A 12,134-nucleotide genomic window follows, 5' to 3' on the forward strand; every position below is an offset into this window, starting at 1 on the left:
CCGCCTTTGATGTGAGCTCCTTTGCAGTGATAGATGGCTGCTAAAAGGAGCCCAGCTTGGCAGGTATATAGAAGAAGGGGAAGTGGGGAGGGAGGGGAGACGGGAAGGGGGATGGGTAGTAAAGGAAAAGGAGAGAAGAGGAGGAGAATTGGACTCCTTGGGAGCTGCTGGGAGCTTGCAGTGGACAGGTGCAAAGAAAGGTAAGAGAGGGAAAAGGAAAAAAAGGGCGTTACCCGAGGCTTAGACCTGCCCAGACACACATGAAAGGAAAATCAAAGCTTTGACAGTTTAACTCGCTAATTTTAAAACACTAATAAAATGTACAAGCATTACTCTTTTCTTTTATCATTTAGATGGGGGATTTTCTTTACATAATCAGGGTTAGGTTAGAAACACACATACCCCCCCTTCCCAGGCTCTCTTTAATGTTTATCGTTACTCAACACATGATATAACCGCGATGGTCTTCTATCTAATGTACATAAAAGTTTTAAATTGTGTGCTGAGGTCATGAACTTTTAATCATATAATATAATAATGCAATATAATCCTGAATCTAGAGATTAAGAGTAAATCCAAATAGGCTGGAAAGAGATAGTTTTCGTTCTCGCGTTTGCCCGAATGGAAGATGAGTGTCTGTAATATTGTCACACATGAGGAGTGGCCTCTGGGCCCCTGGTCCCACCTAAGAGCACCTCCCTTTCTTCGAGGCTGCATTTTCTTTAAGGGTAGATTTGGGGGGGTTCACTTTTATGATAAAAACAACTAATGGAAAACGGTGTTGATTCTTGATGTGTCTCTGAGACAATGAAAAGTTACTGGTTAAAGGAAATTGTGAGGATGCCTGTATGTATTTATAAAAGAAAAAGTCACTGAAGTGAAGGGGTGGGATACATGTCCATTTGAACTTACAAGCTTGGTTTTGGACCAGTAGTTAAATTCAAGATGTTTTCATTAAAATTTTTTTCAGTGGTAGGAGAATTGAGAATCAATCATTTGGCAGATTGATGCTTCCCCTGAGCAAAAACTTTTAAGGAATCACTAAAGATTAATTTTTCAGTCTTGTTTCATGGTCTGTTCAGCAAAAGCCTAGACCTAGGAGCATAAGTCTATGTGACTGCTTTATTTTATTTGCTGTTCTTTTTTTTTTTTTTTTTTTTTTTTTTGCTAATTAACTGGCAGGTGCTTTAAAGTAGGTAAAGTTACACCTTTTCATCACTGTGGCCCTAAGTACTGACCCTTGTGCAACCAACTTATAAAAGAGTCCTTAAAACGAGTGATTTACTGTTGATAGATATGAAATTAAACAAAAACACTGGCTAAAAACAATAAACAGATAAATCACTTAGAAATGTACACTGCTGAGTCTGTTTTAAAGGTTGTACCAGGTAAATGTCATATTATTTCACCTTTCAAATAACAGCAGTCTCTCTTGTGGCAGGACCCCCAAATCCACCATAATCAAGATTTCAAAGCACATCTGTGTAAACATTATCACATCAGTGTAAAACATCAACCAATGAGCTTTGACTTTGAACCAAATCTTCTTAATTGCAGTGTTAAATCAAAGAAAGTTAGATCAAAGTTGTGTGAATCTCATAGAGGGATAACTGAAATAGCTAGTACATACATTGATCACTTTTAAAGAAGAGATACTTAAAGGTTTAAAACAAAGATCAAGTTCCTTTTAATGAGGTTTGTTTCAAGGTCTAAATTCTGTACAGCTTATAATGCTATTAATTATTCCACAATAGATATATAGAGTCGTCACCTGTTCCTTGAGGTACTCGTCTAGTACAAAATTAAATATTTTAATTCTATAAAGTATTTCCCCACACTCTAAGTCTTACTGTGTGATTTATGGCTCTAAGACTGTTTAAATCTCTTCTATTACTTGTAATTACAAAAAATATGGGGACGTTTTCTACGTAGCCACCAAAGCCCAAATACTTTAATATGAAAACTACCTTCTCTTTTTACAGCTTTGGCATTTTCAAATGTGTTGCCTTATTTGATCCCAAAATAACACTATGAGTTAGGCACATTCCACTTTATATGGAAAAAATTGTCCTGGATTCTAGTCCAGGGTATAGTTCTACATCCAAGGGCTGTGTCCTTAAACTCTCCCTGTGCCTCTGTTGCCTCTTTTGTAAAATAAGTACAATGTAACTCCTGCCTAGTTCACTATGCCTAGGGTTGCTATGAGATTTAAATGTAAAAATATTTAGGAACATGTTTTTAAAACTAAAAAGTTTTCCATGCATGTAAGATGCTAAACACCTTCAGTTGTTGGAAAAATTTCTGCTTTATCACTTAACAAATGTAATTTATTTGAAATACAAAATAAATCTTTTTTTCCCCAAACCAAACCTTTAATGTGTAAGTTTTGAATGGTGCTTAATGCCATTTTATAAAGGGCCAGAATAGAAACAAAAAGATAAGGATTTCTTTTGTTTGCACTAGTCATGTGACAGGAAAAGATAACACTAAAGATTTTTTGCTCATGCTGTGATGATATCATGGGAAGTTAAATAATTTTGAAGAGTGTTTTACAAGAGTGCATTATTCAACTTTTAAGTATACACTGCAATCTAATCAACTCTACCTATACTTCCTAGAGACCACACTTGCCTTGCTGTTCTACAAATATGTGGTACAATTTCTACTTCCACAAATGTAGTTACAGTTTTCCAGACCATAATTTCTTTGTAGCTTTTCAGCAAGCATATTGTCATGAATCTTTGTTTTTACACATTAAAAAGATGCCTTTTGATACTTCTACATGTGTTTAACCAAAAAAAAAAAAAAAGGAAAAAGAGCTGATTTAAAAGTCGTGACTTACGCTCTCTCATAAAATAAAAATATATTTGCCCTCATTATTTTCATTTGCAATTACAAAATACTGGCAACAACATAAATTTCCATACACAGAAAACTGATCGAATACATTATAATATGTTCACACAGTGGAGCATTATACAGCCGGAAAAAAAATGACAAAGATCTCTGTAAACCAATATGCGGTATTTCCAGGATAAATTAGTAAGTGAAAATAGCAAAGCTTCAGCATACTTTATGTGTTGTGTGTTACCTTTTCTGTAAGAAAGAAAGAAAATAATAAAATTCTACAGAAGCATACTTATTTTTCCCCCCAAAATAAACATGGGATGGATAAACCATAAACCAATGAAATTGGTTATCTGGGGTGAATGTGAGGAGAAGGGAGAATGACATTTCTTTGAGAATGACTTTTCATAGAGTTTTGACTTTTTGAGAAATTTAAATGTTATAGTTTTTTAAAGTGCAATAAAATAAACAAGAATAAGGGGGAAATGGAATGGAACCAGAAACAAATGAACCTAACTGAATTCAAATGAATAACATAACCACACAGAGGGAAATAATATTGTTTTAAAAAACTAAGTGAAGTTTAAATACTGTTTTAGACTGTATAATTAAGGTCTAAAGACCAAAAGAAACATAAACAAATACCGAACTTCGGTTACAAAGACTGTTTTTCTCAGTGGTAGGGGTTAGCCTAGTGTATTGTAAGATTGAACCAATGAGCAGATAAGATACATTAACAGCAGTGAAGAGCTACATGTTTCCCTGTTGGAGAATGGAGTCACAAACATAAAAGCAGGAAAGATGAGAATGAATGTTGCAGTACTGAGTTAAAATTGCAGTTACCAGCATTAGTGTGTGTGTGTGTGTGTGTGTGTGTGTGTGTGTGTGTGTGTGTGTGTTAGCTCTGTCTACTAAAGGGCTCTAGAGGCAAAGATACACCTGAGACACGTGAACACACTTAGTACCTAGATCTTTAGTTTCTCAACTCACACTACCACTAAAATGACCCATGATTCCTGGAAAATATCTGGTTTTGGGACTAAGGCACCTTTTTTTTAAAGACTATTTTTTAGAGCTGTTTTAGGTTCACAGCAAATAAGAAGATATGCACTTGCGTAGCCTCCCCCACAAACAACATTCCCTGTCAGGGTGGTACATTTGTCACAACTGGTGAACCTATGTTAACACAAAGTCCATGGTTTACATTAGGGTAGACTCTTAGTGTACATTCCAGCGGTTGTGACAAATATACAGGGTGCGGCAGACGTAAGGCCTGCTTGAGTGTGGTTGGTAGGGTAATAACATGGGTGTAATAATTTATGGTTTAAATTTAAACATTTCACCTAAAATGGCATATGGTGTGCCTGAATCTGATATTGTTATGTTACAGAATTACACGCTTAGGAGTTTGTTAATAAAAAGGGGCTGTTATTTGTGCTGGACCCTGTATAACGACATGTATCCATCCCTGTAGTGTTGTACAGAGTATTTCCACTGCCCTAAAAAGCCTCTGTGTTCTGCCTATTCATCCTTCCCCTCACCGAGTCCCTGGAAACCACTGATCTTTTTACTGTCTCCATAGCTTTGTCTTTTCCAGAATGTCACAGACTTGAAATAATACAGTATATTGCTTTTTCAGGTTGCTTTCTTTCACTTAGTCATATGCAGTTAAGTTTTCTCCATGCTATTTCATGGCTTTATAGCTGATTACTTTTTAGCACTGAATAGCATTCTACTGTCTGCATTTACCAGAGTTTATCTATTTTTTTCCTGAAGGACATATGATTGCTTCCAAGCTTTAGTAATTATGAATAAAACTGCTCAATATCCATGTGTAGGTTTTTGTGTGGACATAGTTTACAGCTCTTTTGGATAAATACCAAGTAGCACAATTGCATGATTGTATGGTAAGAGTATGTGTAGTTTTGTAAGAAACTGCCAAACTGTCCTCCAAAGTGGCTGTATCATTTTGCACCCCCACCAGCAATGAATGAAAGTCCCTTAGAGCCCCACATCCTCACCAGCATTTGGTGCTGTGGATTTTGCTGTTGGGATGTCTTGGATTTCGACCATACTAGTACGTGTGGAGTAGTATCTCATTATTTTTTCATTTGTGATTCCCTAGTGACATAAGATGTGGAGCATCTTTTCATTTGCTTATTTGCCATCCAGGTATCTTCTTCGGTGAGATGTCTGTAAGATCTTTGGCCCGTGTTTTGATTGGGTTGTTTGCTTTCTTTTTGTTGAATTTTGAGTTATTTGTATATTTTTGGATAACAGTCCTTTATCAGATGGGTCCTTTGCAAATATTTTTTCCCATTCTGTGGCTTGTCTTCTCGTTTTCCCAACACTGTTTTTGGCAGAGCAGAAGGTTTTAATATTAATGAATTCTAGCTTAGCAAATTGTATACAGGGTGGGGCAAAAACAGGTTCATATTGTGATTATGTGAACCACAGAGTTTATTCTTGTGTTATTTATGAATTATTGTATTATTTTCCCATATGAACAGCTGTAAACCTACTTTGCCCCCCACCCCCCAGTATTTCATGGATCATGCCTCTGGTGCCATGTCTAAAAAGTCATCGCCATACCCAAAGTCATCTAGGTGTTCTCCCATGTTATCTTCTAGGAGTTTTAGAGTTTTGCATCTCACATTTAGGTGTACATTCCATTTTGAGTTAATTTTCATGAAGATATAAAATCTGCCTAGATTCATTGTTTGGTATGCAGATGTCATATTGTTCCAGTGCCATTTATTGAAAAAATATCCTACTTCTGCTCCATTGACCTTTGAGACTTTGTCAATGATCAGTTGACTATATTTATGTGGACCTATGTCTAGGATCTCTATTTTCTTCCATTGATCTATTTGTCTCTTATTTCACCAATATCGCAGTGTCTTGATGCTGTAGCTCTATAGTAATTCTCATGGTTAAGTATTGTCAGTCCTCCAACTTTGTTCTTCTCCTTCAGTATCGTGTTGGCTAGACTAGGTTTTTTGCCTCTCCATATAAATTTAGACTCAGTTTCTCAATGGCCATAAATAACTTTCATCGAAACAATGAAATAGGATCAAGATATTCATAGTATAAAATAAGAATCTATGAATGTAACTGTTCAAATAAATAAACAATCAAACAAACAAGTGAAAACTAAAGGAGAAGGGAATACCTTTCCTTATGGTAGAATGCCTACTAATCAATACTGAAAAAATGATGGAATTAGAAAATGATGATTTTGCTTCCATCATAGGATCATTGCTAATCCAGCAAAATCATCAGTGCATGCTAAAACTACTAGGTAACAGTTTGATGAAGAAGAGGCTATTTACATAGTCCCCGATATCCCCACACAAGTTGTTAATCACCAAGAGAAAAATGATAACTTTACAGTGGATTAATGCTAGCAAATACTATCTTAAGCAAATAAAGTAAACAATGATAATGGGACAAACCATGCACTTCTTGATACCCTAGGAAAGACGCAATGTCACTTTTTTCATGTCCCTGTCAAAAATGCATAACCTGAATCTAATCATGAAAAAATCAGCAAACCCCAACTGAGGGGCATTCTTCACAACAACTTGCCCAAGGTTTCAAAACCAAGAAAGAAAAAAGATTAAGAAACTCTTCCAGATTAAAAGAAACTTAAGAGGCATAAAATCTAAATGTGATATATGATCCTGGTATGAAGGCTGAGCCTGAAAAAAGAAACTGCCATAAGGGACATTATTGAAACAAGTTGCAAAATTTCAACATGGACTGTAAATTAAATAATAATATTATACTTATGAACAATTTCCTAATCTTGACCATTTTACTATGACTATATAAGGAAACCTCCTGGGAAATATAAAATAAAAGCTTTTTGGATAAAAAATGCATGATGTCTGCAAAATTATTCTCAAGTGGTTAAAAAAATGTATACACAGCTACATACAAAAAAAAGAGAGGGTGGCTGATCAAGCAGATGAAGTGAAATGTTAAAATTTAAAGAATGTAATGAAAGGGTATGTGGAATTGTTTGTACTATTCTTGTAACTTTTCCATAAATATAAAATTAGGTAAAAATATGTTTTTAATGTACAATTGAAAGGTCACACTTAGATATTAGAAGCATTTTAATTATAGGAAAGAAAAATCTAAATTCAACAGCTATTATGTAAGGTAAATGAGATAGATCAGAATTCCTGAATTTGAATCAAGCATTTGCTTAGGAGAGTTCCAGTCTGCACAAAATCTCAAACCTGGACCAGAACAGGTTGTATACGCATATACTCTGTGGACGGTATTGAACACATGTGGAAAACTGAATATTAATTAAGTATGAAGGCATATAATTTGGGGAACCAAAACCAAGCAGAATGAAAATTTGTCACAAATTGATCATTGTTGTTATTGCCTGCTTGTTTCAGGAATGAAAACTACTCTAATCCAGCCCTAGGCTCACTTTACTTACCACAAGGAGGAAGAATTATAAACAGCACATACTTTGATTTTTGCCTTCTATTATCTTCTTTCCCTATTCACATTACTAGACACAATAGTTACAAGACCTTGGGAAAATTACATACTTCCCCTGAGCTCAGTTTTTTCCTCTATAAACCTGGGATAATGAAGAATGTTATATCTAACTTGCGAAAGTGTTGTAGGAATCATATAGATAAATGTGTATGAAAATCCATTAATGCCATATTATTTTAGTGACAATAATCATTATCAATTTTCCCTTGGATTTAGGCCATTTAAAATTCTACTCACTCTAAAGTGAGAAATGTTAGTAGCGGAAGCGAAATAAAGCATTTGTAAGGTGGAGTACCAGCTATGTAAGTGATGTGTTTCAAATCACCTGCAATTTGCCCTGAAGGCAGGTTAGAGAAGATAAGACAAACATCAACCACATTTAACTGTAGATTTTTAGAATGGGTGTCAAGAATACAGTTCATAATAGCACAGTTGTTGAAATATGTGTGTATAGTAGCCTGGTGTGAACGTTATCCTAAGGAGAAACAAGTTCATTGTTGTAGTTCTCATACTAGAATGCATGCTCCATGAGGGCAGGCGTCTCTGTGTATTTTGTTCATTGATGTATATCAAGCACCGACATCAGTACCTGGCATGTTTTTACACTTGATAAATATTGTTGCTTGACTGACATACACGTGAAGATTTTTTCAGAAACCTGAAGTATTGCACTTGCTTTGATTTTGAATTTACTTTTATATTTCCCCTAGCAGAAAATGGTTCTGAGTCATAGAATGTATATTCAGAGACTTAAATTTAATTTGACACTAGGAAAAATATCCTTAATCTTAGAAAAGGTAAGAAGCTCTGGGCAGAAAAGCCATGCGCTGTGAGAAAGGACAGGCATGGGGGTCAGCCACTAGAGGACGGTGTGGGCACACAGGCTGCCAGACCCTCCAGAAAGCCAGGAGGGACTTTGAGAGACAGACAGGAATGCTGCCAAGTTTCACTTCTCCAGGTTCCAGCCATTGGTAAATTCCTCATGCAAAGTTTCACCCCCCCAAAACAAAAACAGAGTAACAACGCAATGATAACCAGTAGGTCATTGGCAAAGATGAAAGTCAGAAAAACTGTGTAAATGTCAATAATCTTATGAAGAATAAGACGCAGCTCAGCCGTTTTGTCAGCTGTCAGGGCACCGTGAAAGTGTTGACGCTGAAAATATTTGACTCCAGCTATTCCTGTGAACTAGGCTATAAGTTTCTAGCTGGCAATGAAATTGTGAAATGAGTTCAAGGACTAGGAGCTTGAGTCAAGTACATGAAATAGCAAGGGACTGGATTTGGAGTCATTTGTTGTCATACAAACCAAATAAAAAGATAAGTTCTTTGAGAATTGCATCACCTATAAAACTGCACGTACCAGAATCTGCAACAAAAACAACATGATCACAACAGCAAGTAACCTCTTTGTGGATTTTTTACAATAAGAGAAGAAACTTTCAGACAGCAATCTTTCATGAGTGAGTTCAGTAAACTCAGATCCACTACTATTTCCTCAATGTTGTCAATATAATAAAATATAAATAGTTCTAAGTAAGCTAAAACTATTGAAAATATTTCTTCAAGGCAATCATTTTTTAAAAATATTTTATTTTTATGGAGAAGGGAAGGGAGGGAGAGAAACATCAATGTGTGAGAGATACATGGATCGGTTGCCTATGGCATGCCCCCAACTGGCGACCTGGCCCACAACCCAAGCATGTGCCCTGACTAGGAATCAAACCTGCGACCTTTCGGTTCACAGGCCAGTGCTCAATCCACCTAGCCACACCAGCCAGGGCAGGTCAATCATTTTAACCTAGCAGTTCATTGGCTTGGGTTTCTGAGTTTTGAACGATAATTCAATCCATATCTTTATTATTCTGAAGAAAGGACTTCTACTCATACTAAATTCATATGGATTCTTGGTCATTTTATAAAAACAAATATCTGATTTTCATTCAAAAAATATGTAAGTTCTTACTGTATAACAGGTACTGTCTGCGTTTAAAAGGCAAAACATAATCTCTATCTTCCTGCCCCTGACAGTCTCGTTGGTGGATACAAACAAGTAAAGGAGAACATTATAGTGGCGGTGCTATGATGGGGAAGTTCCAAGTAGCTTATTGGAGGCAGGTAGCGGGGTAGACTAACTAGCCTTGGAACGGTGTGAGCATTTTGGACCAAGTTCTGTCTCAGCAGAGCTCTGTCAGGGAGGGCCAGGGAAGGGAGGGAAAGCAGAGCCGGGTCAGAAAATAGCTCCTGGGAGGGCACTGCCCACTCACGTTCCTCTTCTCTGTGACACGGGCCTCAGGCTAGATGACCTCTATGGTCCCAACGTTTTATAATGTCCTATCTGAATTTCAAGGCAAAATTTCATTGGAAAATAGAATTCAGTAACTTTGCTCTATAAACTAATTTTCACAAACCTCTGTCTTCAAATTATTTAAGTTCTTCTTCCCTTAAAATCAGAGCTTTAATGAAGATAAGGAAGGTTCTAATTATGATACTCAAATATTGATATTTTATCAAAATGAATATGTTAAAAAAAACATGTATTTGTATATACATGAACTTCCCATGTCTGAAATTATGGAAATGCTATATAATTTATAATTTTTGACTCTACCATAATCTACTTATAGCATATGTAAACTGTCTTTCAAAGTTTTGTTGGTTGTTTTTTTTTTACCAGTTTCACATAAAAGCCCAAATAAATTTCAATACAAAGCCTCATAGCAGTCACGTTTTACCTCTGAGACCTCTGTCCCAAAGCTCTAGTTACCTATCTCTGCGTAGTGGCCTCTTCTAGCTGAATGTTGTATTGGTCCTTCAACATTGTCAGAGAAAGGTTAGAAGAAAATTTATTTTAATCTGCAAACTGGAAATAAGAACAAGGGCACGTTTACGCCATGTTCTGAAATTCATTTCTCATTTGTTTCCTCTTCTAAAAGGCTTAAAATAATGAATTACTCTATTTAATGTTTAGCTCTTCCTTAGCATTTGGTTTATTTTCCGTTTGAGAAAGCACTTGGTTTGGATAATGATCTTGAGTTTCATATATTTGTTTCATCATTGTTTGATGTTCCTCTTTATTTAAAAATCACTTTAGGAACAAACTCTTCACAGGTACATAGGTGTTTAATAAATAAATCCATGTAATATATTTAGCCATAGCCGAGAGGCCAATGATATATTCTAGATACAGAAATCAAAATCAAACTTCCAGTACATAGATCCTGATCACAGCTTATGCCCTGAAACAAATACTTCACACAATAAAACCCTAATCAAATATGGTTTCCTTGCATAACACTACCAGGATGAAGGGACCAACCTGCTTAATCTGGAATCATTTGTTCAAGGAGACGCATGCACCTGCATGATGATATTAGAGGAGCTCGTTTAGTGGTTTTTTTATAAAGCCTTATCATCAGTGAAAGGTTCACTTCATTCCCCTTGATGTGGTGGTCTGAGGTTTACAGATTCCTGAACATAAGATTTGAGACAATCTTGAAAAAATTGCAATCACTTCCAAAGTGCACGAGTTTTGATATGCTTCAGTTGCCGAAGAATTTATGAAAGCCCATACTTTCAGACTTTTCACTTTTAGATAAATCTCCAGTGTTTGAGGCAAGCTGATTTATTTTAGCAGAAAAAGATACTGCACAGTGATCTAAATCATTTGATTATTATTTTGCCTTAAGAATGACTACCTTTCTGTGGACAAAATATAAATTTTAACTGTAATAAATGTAAGAATTGTTTAAATGTATTATATCATTGTATTGTAAACTTGATATAATATATTTTAATCAAACTTAAAAATCAACATTAGCATAAAGCAACACTTAATTACCAAGCAATGTCAGATGAGAGCTGGGCCCTAGTGGATATCAGCTGCTAAATGCGTAACATTTTAACTGGCTCGCGGTAGACTCAGCTCGAGTCCCCACCTGACTCTGGGTAGTCAGTTATTTCTGTCCACGCCTGAGATGACTTTTTTAACTCTAAGTCTTTGGAAGAACAACTATTATTTGGAAAGAGTAAAAGTAATTTCGTAGCAATATCGGAATATAGGTCGATCGAAACCAGTTAACCTCCCCAGGAAGGGAAGGGAGGTTGTTAAACGCCTTCTTGACTAAAAGATAGGTAAATTTTTGCCATTTGTGACTAAAGGTTTCTTTTGACAGTTCCACTAAGGACTTCCCCTTTCTAGCACCCCCTTCCACCGCACACAGAAAAAAACTTGAAAGTTTAAAAAATTTCCAGACCAAGCTATTACTAAATTCTTTTGTATCTTTGCAGTGTAAATACAAAGTGTTCACATGTGTATTACAGAAACATTTAAATATTTTTAAATTTATCTCTTCCTGCAGTTATTTACACTGTCTTCCCTTATTGGGGAGTTGCAAAATTAAAAAAAAAAAAACAACGAAAAAAACTCTGGCGGTTCTATAATACAGCTCAGCTCAGTCTGATAGCCTGCTCTTAGCTCTTAGCTGACATATCCACCCACCAGAGCACTTTTTCCTATGAATTCTGGCCTGATAAGAAAATTTTGTTCCCACAACATTCTGGGTAACCAATATCAATCAACTGGAGTTGGCAAGAAATGAAACTGGTTTGCCGTCCTGCTAAGCTTCTGCACGTATGTACACTGACTTTCCTTATGCTCGGCTTGATTTCTCTAATGGCTCCCTCTTGGTGCTGAGCTTTCCATCTGTTGTGAAGCCTGCCCTTCTGTTTGGTTATCTGCCCTTAAAGCAATTTCCCACCAAA

This window comes from Pteronotus mesoamericanus, unplaced genomic scaffold, assembly GCF_021234165.1.
Source record: "Pteronotus mesoamericanus isolate MK-2021 breed Mesoamerican mustached bat unplaced genomic scaffold, CSHL_Meso_final contig_169, whole genome shotgun sequence".
Classification (NCBI taxonomy): domain Eukaryota; kingdom Metazoa; phylum Chordata; class Mammalia; order Chiroptera; family Mormoopidae; genus Pteronotus; species Pteronotus mesoamericanus.